The sequence below is a fragment of the Marmota flaviventris genome, unplaced genomic scaffold, assembly GCF_047511675.1.
Source record: "Marmota flaviventris isolate mMarFla1 unplaced genomic scaffold, mMarFla1.hap1 Scaffold_54, whole genome shotgun sequence".
In the NCBI taxonomy this organism is placed as follows: domain Eukaryota; kingdom Metazoa; phylum Chordata; class Mammalia; order Rodentia; family Sciuridae; genus Marmota; species Marmota flaviventris.
Genome location: NW_027288344.1, coordinates 247,397 through 260,968, shown reverse-complemented (window position 1 = coordinate 260,968; position 13,572 = coordinate 247,397). Strand labels below are relative to the sequence as shown.

Below are 13,572 nucleotides of genomic sequence, written 5' to 3'. Positions count from 1 at the left end.
ACTCTCAGGTGACGAGAGTTAGTTGTGAGCAATTACATGGAGTTTCCCCCGCGCTTATATACTTTACAAGTTGTTCATACCTAACTTATCTAACATAAGCATACTGCCTGACTACTTTATTATCCTATGACCACAACTTAGAAGGTTACATCATCCACACTCAAAAAGGTTACATCATCCACTTATCTAACATAGACACACTCTCTGGTCATCTTGTGACCAGCACTAAAAAAGTCACTGAGTTACTGCAAAGTCCAAACAAGTCCAAACAAGTTTCTCTGCTGATCCATGCTGTTTATTCATCCTTGATGTTTACTCCTGTCATTCCACCCCCTTGATACGGAGGCGCCGATGGTACTGATGGTGCCGATGTATCAAAGCGACAAGTACGGTCCCCTGTCTTAGGTCGTCCATTCGGAAGTTGCCCGTCCTCAGGGAAACGTATGGGCTGTCGTGGCCCTCCAAACCAATCTTCTTCAGATTGGAAGATGCAATCCACGGCATCCATGCAGCCACCGACCACACAGGAGTGCAGAAAAGGATGAAAGCATAGCACGAAACTCACAGCAGAAGGGAGCTTTCACTCTCGGAACGAAAAGTTGTTTCAATCGTAAATAAAGGTCCAAATCCAAATCCTTTACTAGCAATAAATCTATCACCAAATTGTGAACTATCATAAATGGGTAATTAACATCTTTTTCAGAGAATATCGGAATTGGAGTCATGCGATCCTTCCGGAACAACAGGTCGTTCCTCAATTTGCGTCCTAATATCCGTCTGATGATTATCTGGTCCACAGACATAGTTCCTCAAGAAATTCTATAACGTTAACCAAGTCTGGGTAAGTTTTGGTGACAATCGACATAAGTCCACAATTTAACAAAATAAGGCTTACAGATGTTTCTTAAACAAATGTCAAATAAAGATCTAGGAACATATGTATTCCTTTGTCTGCATTGTGAATTAATTCTACACAACAAATCATCACCAAATAATAATGATCTATTATAGTTAAGCGAAATAAGTCCATTAACATAAAAAGCACCTGCATTAGATTGTAAGGTTAATAAATCATGATCAGACTTCATCACTTCAGTGAACAATCCAAATAAAGCCTTAACACACAAATGTATATCATGTCTACAATAAACATCACAGTGCGAATTAATATTAGGAATACAATTCCAGACATGATTTAAAAACACACATAAAGAAGGTACAATACCCTCTAGATGTTTATCCAGCGGACACCATGGTCCACTACGTAGTGTTACTAATCTACATAAAAAAGAAAAACGTTCCTGACCAAACAGTGTATATGCACTATATGAAAACCATGTATTTACATGAAATTCAATGCAAAGATGACAATTTGCGTAGTGCAACTGTTCAGAATAATTCCTCGATCTTTTCGTCCTTCTCCTTCTTGGATTTAATTTTCTTAGTGCCTTTCGCTTCATGGTCCCTGTAATGTTGAAGTTTATCCATTTTAATGTAAGTTTTCTTTCCTGCAGACTTATTAATCTTTAAACAAATCTTAATGCATAATACTAATAATACAAAACAACATACATATAGCAATCCTTCCTTAAGCCAATGGAAAGGGTTCCATCTCATAATGCAACTAACATCTGCATGAACTAATTTTCTAAAGAAACCTACAAAACTACAATCATAAGTATACTGAAAGTCACGCGGAATCAAGTATCCAGAATCAACTAACATTTTAACTTTATGAGTTTCACCTGAAAATCTTTGGAGAAGTTCAGTAGTTTGATTATGTACTGTCTCAATTTCCTTTCCTAATGAAGCATAAATGGATTTGGCTGCCTCTGTTGCTTTCATCATCTTTTTATATTCTTCTGACAGAGGTGGTTGGGGTACAAAAGAATGTAACCCAAAAGTATGATTAGACATATAAACCACCTGAGTCAGGACTCGTAAGTTTTGCGTAGCAGTAAAATTCTTAGACCTAAATAGATGTTTCTTAACAGTTAGATTCATATGTTCCATCATCATGACATTAGTATGTACATGACAACCAGCATTCAGACTCAAAGAATCACTATAAGAAATGTTTTGCCATCGTTGAACCATGTAAGGTTCAGGATAACAAGACAACATATTAAAATTCCCAAGATCTAACAAAGTAGCCTGAGGCATAGATATAGTTATATCAGAAGTCCTAGGTTCATCTGAGAAAAGATCATATGCTATAATAGTTGTTTTACCTATAGCATAAGTGGCTTCACTAGGCACATAATATGACATATTGTTCCATTTTAACCAATAAAACTTATCAAACGGTATTATCCAATCTTTACCAATTTTCTTCGGTATAGCCTTAGTTGGATATCCTATTACAACCTTAGATGTCGACATTTGCCATAAATTAATCATGCAAACACCAGTTTCACACCAAGAATCCTTTGTAGGATCTAATATGGTTATAGCTGATGCAGTTTCCATGCCTATGCCAGTTCTAAATAACAGTCTTATTTCTTCTAATCCCGCGGTGATCATTGCTTGCAGATGTTCACACTCCTGAGTTGCCTCCAATTGTTTCATACGTACATTCCATGATGCATCCATAGTCTCAATCACCTTACTTAGTGAATCAACATGGTGTTTCAAAACTTCCTGTTCTGCGGAAAGTCTTTCCATAAGTAAAGATGCGGAGTGCAGATTTTTAGATAATTGTGAGATAACAAAGTTCTGTTTATTCTGAAGTCCTCGAAGAGCTGAAATTTCCACTCGAAGTTCCTCCGTCATTGCTCCAGCGATCGCTGCCCCCAAAGCTGCTCCGGCCAGGAAAGCGCCAATCGCTGCGAACTGCAAAGGTCTCCGTCCTGCTGCATTTCTTTGAACTGAATAAAACAAATCTGGCAACACACTAGACTCAAAAGAAGGACATACAGTTTCACCTTTCAACAAATCACTAACAGACAATCGTAACACAATTGGCTGTACTTGTGGTTGTATCAAAAATCTAACTGGCTGATGTAATAAAGGTAAAAATCCTGGAGCCTCTAAAGTCTTCATAAAATTACCGTCCTTTTCCTTACGTGGGAAGAGGACCGCTCTTGGGAAATGGGCAGTAACCCATCCCTTGGTTCCATTAAATCCTCCTCTATCGATTAAACAAGGATTCAAAGAGGTCGGCTCCATGTAGCATTTCTGCATATCCATCTTTGTACTATATATAATATGATTACCTGCATGTGCATCAAACACATCAGTATTATTATGTAAAACATCATGTGTTACAATATCATAAAGATTCCATTCATTGTCACTTCCTGGTAATAACATATACCAGTAATAAGGTAATTTTCCTGGATATATTTTACTAGACCAAGTAGAGAAATCCATTCCTTGTGTCAACCACCATTTCAGAGTTTTTCTATCTGCTACATCCACATGGTATCTAATTATAGTATCCCAGAGCTGTGCTCTAGGGCACCCAGTCTTCAATGACCAGTAGTCATCAGCATTTACCAGGTAAGTTTCTGTTTTGTAATTCACTAAAGTAACTTCATCCAAATCTGGTGGTACAAATGCAAGAGAATATACTGTTGGATGTAAAGTATAAGTCCTTGTTTGTTTCTGCTGATTGTCTAATACAGCGTTACCACCTCCATAGTGTTTGGAAAAGTTTCCCGTTATATTCACATCAAGAGGGATATCATAGTACGTGGAATCATTATGCATAATAGACCTATGAATACCAATCACATATTGCCATGAATGTGGAAACCATCTGCAAATAGATCTTTCCATAGCTAAACTAACATTTTTAGTGTCCACATAATTAGAATCAACTCCCATCGGGATTGACATATTATGGACATTCACTCTGATTTTGTCATCACTCAAATTAAACACGGGAATCAAAGTCCCAAAGAAATTGTCATAAAACTTAAAGGTACAGTCTTGGCATTTATAATAAGGCCACTTTGAAGATTCTCCTTTGGATCCATTATAAGTATAATCTACCTGCAGAAATGTAACATTATACAAGTGTTTTTCCAAAATATCCTTAGGTGTGACAACCAATACAGGTTGCCAGGACTGATTATCAAACTTATGCCACGTATTATTCACCTCAAGATGCATATGAGAGGCATTCAAATATACAGCATGAAGAGGATTCTGTACACAATTTTGTCTGCTAAAATTATAACACCATGTCCAATTAAATATATTATAATATTGTGTGTAGTTTTTCCATACTGTCTGGTTAACAATATATTTGTCCACGGTGAATTTATAATCATGTAACCCTGGACTATGTACTCTTTGTCCCAATTTCGGGCTATCCACAATCTCTGAGAGGTCCCATTCATTATTGGCATTTTTAAAGACATACCTCCTTGTTTTGTTTTCAAATAATAGCCATCCAGAGTGATTAAACATTCCAAATTCAGGATGTAATACCCCAGTCGTCCTGTAAGCCGGACCCAGCCTACAGGCCTGTGTGTGAATCTTATAAGTTACAGATGAATAATTACCAATTTTATAATAATATCTATATTGGCACCACTTAAGGAAGGTTGAATCAACAGGGAAGCAAACTCTACCAATAAATGCTTGTCCCTGTGTTCGGTTAAGCATATCTCCAAAAATGCTACGGATACAAACATACCCGATTTTGTCCTTTAATTTAGGAGGCGTGGCCACTGGTTTAACCAAGTTATGGGTAAATGGCTGTGGTAAAGGGTCGGTCAACACAACAGGTGATCGCCAGGTGGCGGTACCTAAGGTATTGACTTTCCACCAATTATCTATAGTAAGATAAGATTGGTTCCGTATTTCTAAGGATCTATCAGGATTCTGTAGGATCTCGAACTTTCCATATATAGGTAAATTAGGAAAATCCGCTACACAAGAAACATAATGGGTATAATTCAAATGAGTTCTGCTTTGCACATCTTCAATATATATAGACATATTCCTTTGTTTAGTGCTCATGGAATCTAGATACTGCTGTAACTCTTTTGGACACCATGTCCCATAGGGTTCAACTAAAACTTGCGGCCATCTAGGCAACGGTCTAGCTCCTTGTAAATGTCTAGGCAATCTCTTCCATTCATCCAACATTTCCTTAGAATCATTATATGGCAACAAATTTATCCCCAACGTAGTTGTTCGTGGGGTTGTAGTTGTAAATTCACCAGAACCTCCTTCTTCATCATCATATGAAGAATAATCATATTCTTCATATTCATAATCGAATAAATTATAATCATTCTGTTTGTTGGACACCCAAACCTGAAAAGGCAGTGATGCAACATCCTTTTCTGCTGCTTTTATACATGTAAAGTCATCCTCTTCTGTAGACTCCTCAAAAGTATATACAGTAAGGTTTGGATTATTAAGCACTGCTGCTGTAGCATTATAGCTCTTAACTAAAGGTTTGCCTCCAAGTTTCCTATAATAATACACAAAATGTGGCTTATAAGACCACATATCCATAATCCCAGGTACCAGATGACATCGGAGGGGGTTAGTTTCATATTTATTAGAATATCCTCCATCCGCACTAGATCTAAACATTGGGCTATATACCCCAACTGTATTGATGTCCCAAAAATGGTCACACTCCTTAGGTGCGGAGTGTTTGTTATAATGGTGGCAAAATGCATAATTATGATAAAACAGGTATCTAATAGCAGTAAAATTTTGTAGGAATTTGTTACTTCTCCAATATTGTGGTATTACTGCACAAGAATTATTACACTCTTGAAGTGAATGAGTGAAATTAATATAATTGAAGATCCAATCTTTGTAAGAATACTTGGTCAGGTTAATGTTCCTGATACCAAAATAATATGGAGTCGTAGTAGTAAAAGTAGTGGGAGTTGTAGTTTGATTTCCCATTACTGAATAGAACTGCAGGGCTATCAAAAGTAGCAAAAATAGCAAAAGTAACAAAGTCCTAGGTGCCATTACCAGAAACATAGTGTATAATTAAGTACATAACAGGGTAACAAATCTCGTACCAACAATTTATGATTAAAACAAGTAGAACCATTCAAAAGAGCTGTCTGCCATTCGTTACAATGAAAATATCCACCCAAAAACAAGCAAGAATATACAATCAGGATAACAAAGCATATGTTAAACCAAACACATAAACGTTTACCTAGTGACAACATCTTGGCTTTTTACTAATCTGAGGTCCCCTTTTCCAGTTGATACCCATAGGGTATTTCCTTGTCCGTGTGATACAATCTCACCTTTAATCACAGAGTTATCTTTTCTGTTACGTATCCACACCTTATATGGTCTTATATTATCTGGGTTTGGGTCCCCGTCTGCCTGCACATCGATGTCCTTTTGGAATGTTTCCTCAAAGGGTGATCTCCTGTGCAGTCTTTGCCTAGAATTAAGTTCAAAAACTGCAATCAGTATTGCCTTGTCAAATGGCACATCTTGTCCTATCTGCCACAATTTAGTCTTTAATAATCCATTGAACCTTTCAATATTTCCTGCTGCTTGCGGATTATAGGCCAAATGAAAATCCCAATTAATTCCTAAAACGTCAGCTAATTTCTGAATATTTCTACCAGTAAAATGAGAACCCTGATCAGAAGTCACATTCCAAGGACATCCATATGTTGCACACCAGCTCCAAATAGTTTTCATAGTAGAGCTTTGATCTGCATGTCTACTTGCACATGCATGTCCCAATCCGGTACTACAATCTACCATAGTACACACATATTTTCCATTCTGCAAAGGACCAATATAATCAATTTGTACCTTTTCATTAAATCCTCTTGGTGACGGCCTATTATGGGGTGGATCCCTCCGGAAACATTGTACCGAGGATGCGCATAATTCACATCCAGATATCGCATGCTTGCATGCTCCCCAGGTTACTTTTATATTTCTTCCTTGAAACCATTGGAACATTCCATGTGTTCCAATATGTCCTAATTCCTTATGCAATTGTCGGATTTCATCATCCGAAATATCAGCATTCAATTCAGGAAGTTTTATATGCCAATTTGGGTCACGTTTCAACCGAATCTTTGTATCTGTTCTATCTAATATTTTCCAAGGGGCCTTATTCACCAATTTTAGCCCTTCGGAGTCAAATTTACTCAATTTGTCTGCCACATCATTAAATTTAGATATTTCATCTGTACGTCCTGTGTGAGCATCAACGTGCGCTATCTTTACATGTATAGGTGCCTCCGCAAGAAATTTCCAAATATGTATTCCCCATACATCTTTTCCATTAATTTTATAATCAGATTCCTTCCACTTTGCAGACCATATGGCAATACCATTACAAACTGCCCATGAGTCCGAAAAAACGTGTATATACTTTTTCTTTTCATGGATAGATTGTTCAACGGCCAATCTTACTGCACAGAGTTCTGCTAACTGTGCTGAGGCATCCGAGCCTTCCTTCACTAAGATCTTTTTATCACTTGGTCGATATGCCACAGCTTTCCATTTAGTGACATTTCCTACTACTTTACTTGATCCATCTGTGAACCATGCATTTTTATGAGAAGCAACTGCCCCCCATTTTCCAATAGGTTGTGTCTTTGGTTGTTTAACCTCTACCGGTACTTCTACTATAGGCTGAGCAAAAACTAATTCTGATAACCTTAATGTCTTATTATTCCCTGACACTGTTGCATCATTAATTATAGTTAACAAATACCATTTCCATTTCAACACTTTTTGTTCCATGGGTAAACCTCTAAAGTCTTCCTCCTTAGTTCGTACCCAATCCAAAATTGGTATCTGAGTTCTTAATGTAACTATTCTATTGGTTAAAACAAAACCTAGACTCTGTACCGCCGTATAAGCTGTCCACACTGTTTTTTCAAAGAAAGAGTATTTGTTTTCGGAAAAAGGAAATCTTTTGGAGTAAAACCCAACTGGTTTAGTCTGACTATTACTTTTAGTATATATGCCCCAATTTCCAAAGTCATTGGCATATATTATATCAATTATAATTTCTTCACCAGGTTGAGGTACATACAATTGGGTATATGTCTTAACATATTCCTTAGCTAATTCTAGTGACTTTTTCTGTTCCGGTCCCCATACAAAGTCCGCAGCTTTCCTGCATACCCTGTGTATTGGAGCCAGAATCATTTGCAAATATGGAATATGTAATCTCCAATATCCCAAAATGCCCATCACCTGCTGAGCCTCTGTCTTGGTTTTTGGTGACTGTAAAGCCAAAATCTTATTTATCACTGCATCCGGAACCTTAGGTCCTTCTGTAGTCCACACCACCCCCAGATACTTAACTGACGTGGCTGGACCCTGAATTTTATCAGGATTGATGGACCATCCTTTTGACTTCAATAATGTAACTACCTCGTCCTTTATTTTATTTAACTCGGTCATATCTTTCCCAGCAATTAATATATCATCTACATATGACCATAACTTAGTAGTTCCTTTATCTTGAAAATCCTTTAACGTTTCTTGTAGAGTTACATGTGCTATAATTGGGCTATTTTTATATCCTTGTGGTAACCTCTTAAACCTATATTGTACTGATTCCCAAGTGAATGTAGTCAATTCTCTACTCTTAATATCTAATGGGATAGCGAAAAACATATCACTCAAATCTATAGCACAAAAACAAGTAGGTGAAAAATTCCTAATTTGAGCATAAATAGACTCTACATCTGGAAGAGTACCTGGCATAGAGGGGGTTACTTTATTTATATTCCTATAGTCTACCGTCAATCTCCACTTGCCATTAGGTTTCATAACAGGCCATACTGGACTGTTATATTTAAATGATGATGCCTTTTCTATTATATCTTTTTCCAACATTTCCTTTATTGTGGCGCTAATCTCTTCATGTCCTCCTTTAATAGGATACTGTTTAGTAAACACTGGTGGAGTATGGGGCAATTTTACTGGATCAATCTTTACTTGACTTAAAATTTTTGTTTCAAAACACTTCAATCTCTTCAAAGGTAACCATTCACCATATAATAACCTGAGTTCCTGAATTCCTAATACTCCATGTGGAACTTTGCCTACCAATACTTGTATTGTATAATCCAAATCATATATTTTAAATGTTACCCATTCTTTTCTCATTTCTGCCCTATGTCCAGATACTCCTTGTACTATAACTTTTTCCTTAGCTGGTTTATTATTTACAAAATCATCTCTGACTATTGTTACCTCGCTTCCCGTATCTATCAGGAAGGAGTCTGTATATTCTTGATTATCAACTATAAATTTTAATTGTATGAACGGCCGGGTGTCCGGCCGTTTTGCCATCTGGATGTTCCAAACCTTGGCATTGTTAAACCAAACCTTCCTCTCTGGCCCTGCACCTGATTTCCTCGCGGCACCGGCCTTTGTGGCTTCATTCTGCTTCCTATCTGCCTGTTGTTTACAGCAACATTTCCTTGTGTCCAGGCTTGTCCTGGTCGCACCTTTCTCCAGTCTTTGCCATTTCCCAACATATTTCTGTTTCTTGGGAGGCTCCGCTGGCCAGACGGGCCTCCCAAACGGAAGTTTTTTGTCTGGAAACATTGACTGTTCCCATTTGTCTGGTAGCATTTAATATTTCCGTTGCCATTTGTTGGAAAACAGACTGGGTTTCGGGCTTTAGCTTGAAATGACATTGCAGCTTGAAATGACATTTTGTGCTCTTGTTGTAATTCTCGATGTTGCTTTAAGAACTCAACTACATCCCATAGGGTGTTGGCTCCAGCTAGCATGGTTGCCAACATCATTCTATGCTGTTCTGGTGCTCCTTTTATAATTATTCTCCTAAGCGCGGCTGTTAAGTGAGCACTTAAAGGGGATCCTTGAAACTGATTATAAATTTTGCTAAAAATAGCTAACTTCTTTACTATCTTAATCCCTTCACTGGGATTCTTCCACTGTACCTGGCCTTCAAAGACACCCCAATCTATATGTGGGATGGCCTCTGCCCAGGCTATTGCAATCCAATCCCAAAGTGTGCGTACCCTGTCAGGTTCTTCTTGTATAATCTTTGCTAAAGTGTCCGCAACACTCGGATTGTCTATCTGGATATTAACCACCTGCATCTCCTTGCCTGCGAGTCTTATAGACTCGCCTCCCTTACTATGAATTGTAAACAAAAAGTCTCTGTCGGTCTGACCTTTCTGTGAAAAATCTTGCCTTAACTGAACCATTTCAGGTCTAGTTAAGTCCCTAGTTTCAATAACTTGTTCCAACCCATCTGGGCGTCCCCGTCCGGGTGTGGATGTTTTAATTACTGAAACTGGCATGCTGGCCTTATCAGGAGCTTCCAGTTGGTTCAATATATCTTTCAAAAATGGGTTATTACTTCCATTTTTAAGGGCTTCTTTTACTAACCTTTTGCCTCTTAGCCTGTCATCATCTATATCATCTATAATTTTACATAATATTCCCGGGATTTCTTTCTTGTCAGCCCGTTCCATTATGGGCTTGACGGTCTGAGGATTACTTAATGTTACCTCAACTGTGGTTCCTTTCTGGAACTCAGGCATCTTTGCCTGAACAATTCTTTCAATACCTCGCCATGGCGATTGAGATTTTAATTCCTTTTGCTCGAGCTTTATTTTTCCTATTCTACATTTCTGCCTAAATCCTTTTATTACTTCCTTGAAGCCCATGTTGCTATTTTTAAGAGGATCCTCAGTTTAGCTATATGAACTTTCCAAGCAATAAACCCGTTTGTTTCTATCTTATAAGGTATCTGACTTATTCCCTGATGCCAGCTATATAGTGCCCAATTTTCTATCCTTTCCTTAAGCCACCCCATGCACAGGGACCACCGTCCTCCTAAGGATTTTGGTGGGGGCACTCCCCTTTCATTCCACCTTCAACCTAGACGCCGGACGATCACGGTCATTCTAGGTTTTCAGTAGAAGAAATTGTGCATTGCCATGTGGGTTATATTTACCTGCTCCGGAGCTCTTCTTCCGTATCCTGCCGACTACGCCAACTGTCACGAGCAGCTTCTCAGCCTTGTCTGGTTACCAGGAGTTCCCTTCCGGATATCTGCACTGGACCCCGGACCGCGACGTACGCGAACACCAAGCACGAACTCGATTGCCTTTTGAAATGCTGGTTTATTCGCACACCACACAAAGCAATACACGAGGTGGCTGGCACACAACTGTACGATCTTACTCTCAGGCGACGAGAGTTAGTTGTGAGCAATTACATGGAGTTTCCCCCACGCTTATATACTTTACAAGTTGTTCATACCTAACTTATCTAACATAAGCATACTGCCTGACTACTTTATTATCCTATGACCACAACTTAGAAGGTTACATCATCCACACTCAAAAAGGTTACATCATCCACTTATCTAACATAGACACACTCTCTGGTCATCTTGTGACCAGCACTAAAAAAGTCACTGAGTTACTGCAAAGTCCAAACAAGTCCAAACAAGTTTCTCTGCTGATCCATGCTGTTTATTCATCCTTGATGTTTACTCCTGTCAGGTACTACTACAAGGTTGTACATGCCTGTACTCTCTGTGGCTTAGAAGGGTGAGACAGGAGGATCTCAAGTTAGAGACCAGACTCAAAAACTTGGCAAAGTCCTAAGCATATCAGTAAACCCTGTCTCAATAATAAATAAACAAATAAAAGTGGTGGAGACTGGGTATGTAGTGTAAGGGTCAAAAAAGATCAAAATTTATGAGTCTCAATAATTTGAATTATAATTGTGAGTCACTTTTTGGGGGGAAGGGATATAAGAACATTGCTAAAGAGTTTAAAGTTCAAACTGTTTTTTTTTTGAGACAAAGAATAGAAAATTAAAAAATATATATATTAAAGTAATTGTCATATCATTTTCATAAAAATATATATACATATTTATTCACAAATTGCTTTAACTTTATAAACAGTTATAAGTGTCAATACATTTCTCTCTGGGCTAGGTCCTATTATTGGAAGAAAACTTTGCCTTAAAAGAACCCCATACAGAGGCATTTAATGCAATTAACAGGCCTCTAATAATAATAATAATAATAATAATAATAATAATAATAATAATGTGAGGTGAAGAGGATTTCAGGTTGTGAAGCATACCTGTAATATAAGTTACTTGAAAAGACATCACAGGAGAAATTTATACATTGTCTGAAGACATATATGTATATATTATTTATAAAAAGTGTTTTTGAGTTCTGTAGTGAGGGTGCACAAGTCCAATACACAGTCTTATTTTTTTCTTGAATACTTTTTGTTGTAGATGGACACAGTATCATTAGTAGTTTGTTTGTTGGCTTTTTTTAATATTTATTTTTAGTTTTTGGCGGACACAACTTCTTTGTTTGTATGTGGTGCTGAGGATCGAACCTGGGCCGCCCGCATGCCAGGTGAGTGTGCTACCGCTTGAGCCACATCCCCCTCTTGGGTGGCTTTTTAATGCGGTGCTTCGTATTCAACCCAGTACCTCATGCATGCTAGGGAAGTTCTCTACCACTGATCCATAACCCTAGTCCCCAAAGTCCTTTACTTAATCTTTTTTTTTTTTTGGGGGGGGGGCGGGGGAGTGTGTGCGTGTAGTGCAGGGATTGAATCCATGGCCTTATATCAGCAAAACAAGAACTCTACTGACTAAGCTATATTCTCAGCCCTGATCTGTAGTCGGTTAACAATGACAATGGAGCAGCCTGTCATTTAGACTTTGATTCTGTGCCCACTTGGCTCAGGTTGGAGGCAGTGCCTGAAGCCTTGACCAATCAGTCACTTAGGTGAGAACTGTCCAATCGTCAGGCAGCCAGTGATGAGGGGGAGGGCTTCCACAATCCTCTGTTCCCTTGGTGTCTGGAGCCCGCCATTTTTTCAATCTTTTTGTAGCTTCTGTCCTGGATCCAGAGCCCAGGTGTCTGTGCTATGCAGAATCTGAAAAAAAAACCACAGGGAGAACGCTGAGAACCTTGAGAGCCAGGAGATGGTAAGTGTGCCTTGTTATATTGAGACTGCTTAGGAAGGTGGCTTAAAGCTGACAGGAGTGGCAATGGTGGAAACTGGCAGTCATGGTTAGGGACTCCTCCTGGTTCTCTCCAGAGTCTTGTGGCCAGAGGGTCTCTCTGTTGTATCTTAGCCTTCACCTCCCTCTGACTAGTCTAGTGAGGCTTAGATCAGCAGTTGAAAACCTGGGCATTTTGTTCCATAATTGTATGGTGTTTTCAGCTTCTTTCTAAAGCCCTTTGTGGGATTCCATGTGCCATGAGTCCAGCATGTCTCCAGATTGCATGGTGAAGACTGAGATAATTATCAAGAGAGAACTCCAAATCCATTTATTGTATTTATGCATGAGAGAAGCTGTTAATTTTAGGGCTTGTCACTCATGAGGGTTTGTTTGTTTGTTTATTTATTATTATTATTATTATTATTTTATTTTTTTTTTAAAGATAGAGTGAGAGAGGGAGGGAGGGAGAGTGAGAGAGGGAGGGAGAGAGAGAGAGAGAATTTTTAATATTTATTTTTTAGTTTTCGGCGGACACAACATCTTTGTTTGTATGTGGTGCTGAGGATCGAACCCGGGCCGCACGCATGCCAGGCGAGCGCGCTACCGCTTGAGCCACAT

The 13,572-nt window shown here is 38.5% G+C and overlaps 1 long non-coding RNA gene across 2 annotated transcripts; it reads right to left on the bottom strand.

Moving 5' to 3' along the window:
* Positions 1 to 503: 503 nt before the first annotated feature.
* LOC139704341 (uncharacterized) lies at positions 504 to 11,428 on the bottom strand. 2 transcript variants are annotated; one of them, XR_011706308.1, is made up of 3 exons: positions 10,919 to 11,401; positions 6,240 to 6,382; positions 504 to 819 (listed from the first exon to the last, which is right to left on the bottom strand). It is a non-coding gene; the product is annotated as an uncharacterized lncRNA (long non-coding RNA). The 2 variants fall into 2 exon arrangements; XR_011706307.1 differs by lacking the exon at positions 6,240 to 6,382 and having other exon boundaries at positions 10,919 to 11,428.
* Positions 11,429 to 13,572: the final 2,144 nt, after the last annotated feature.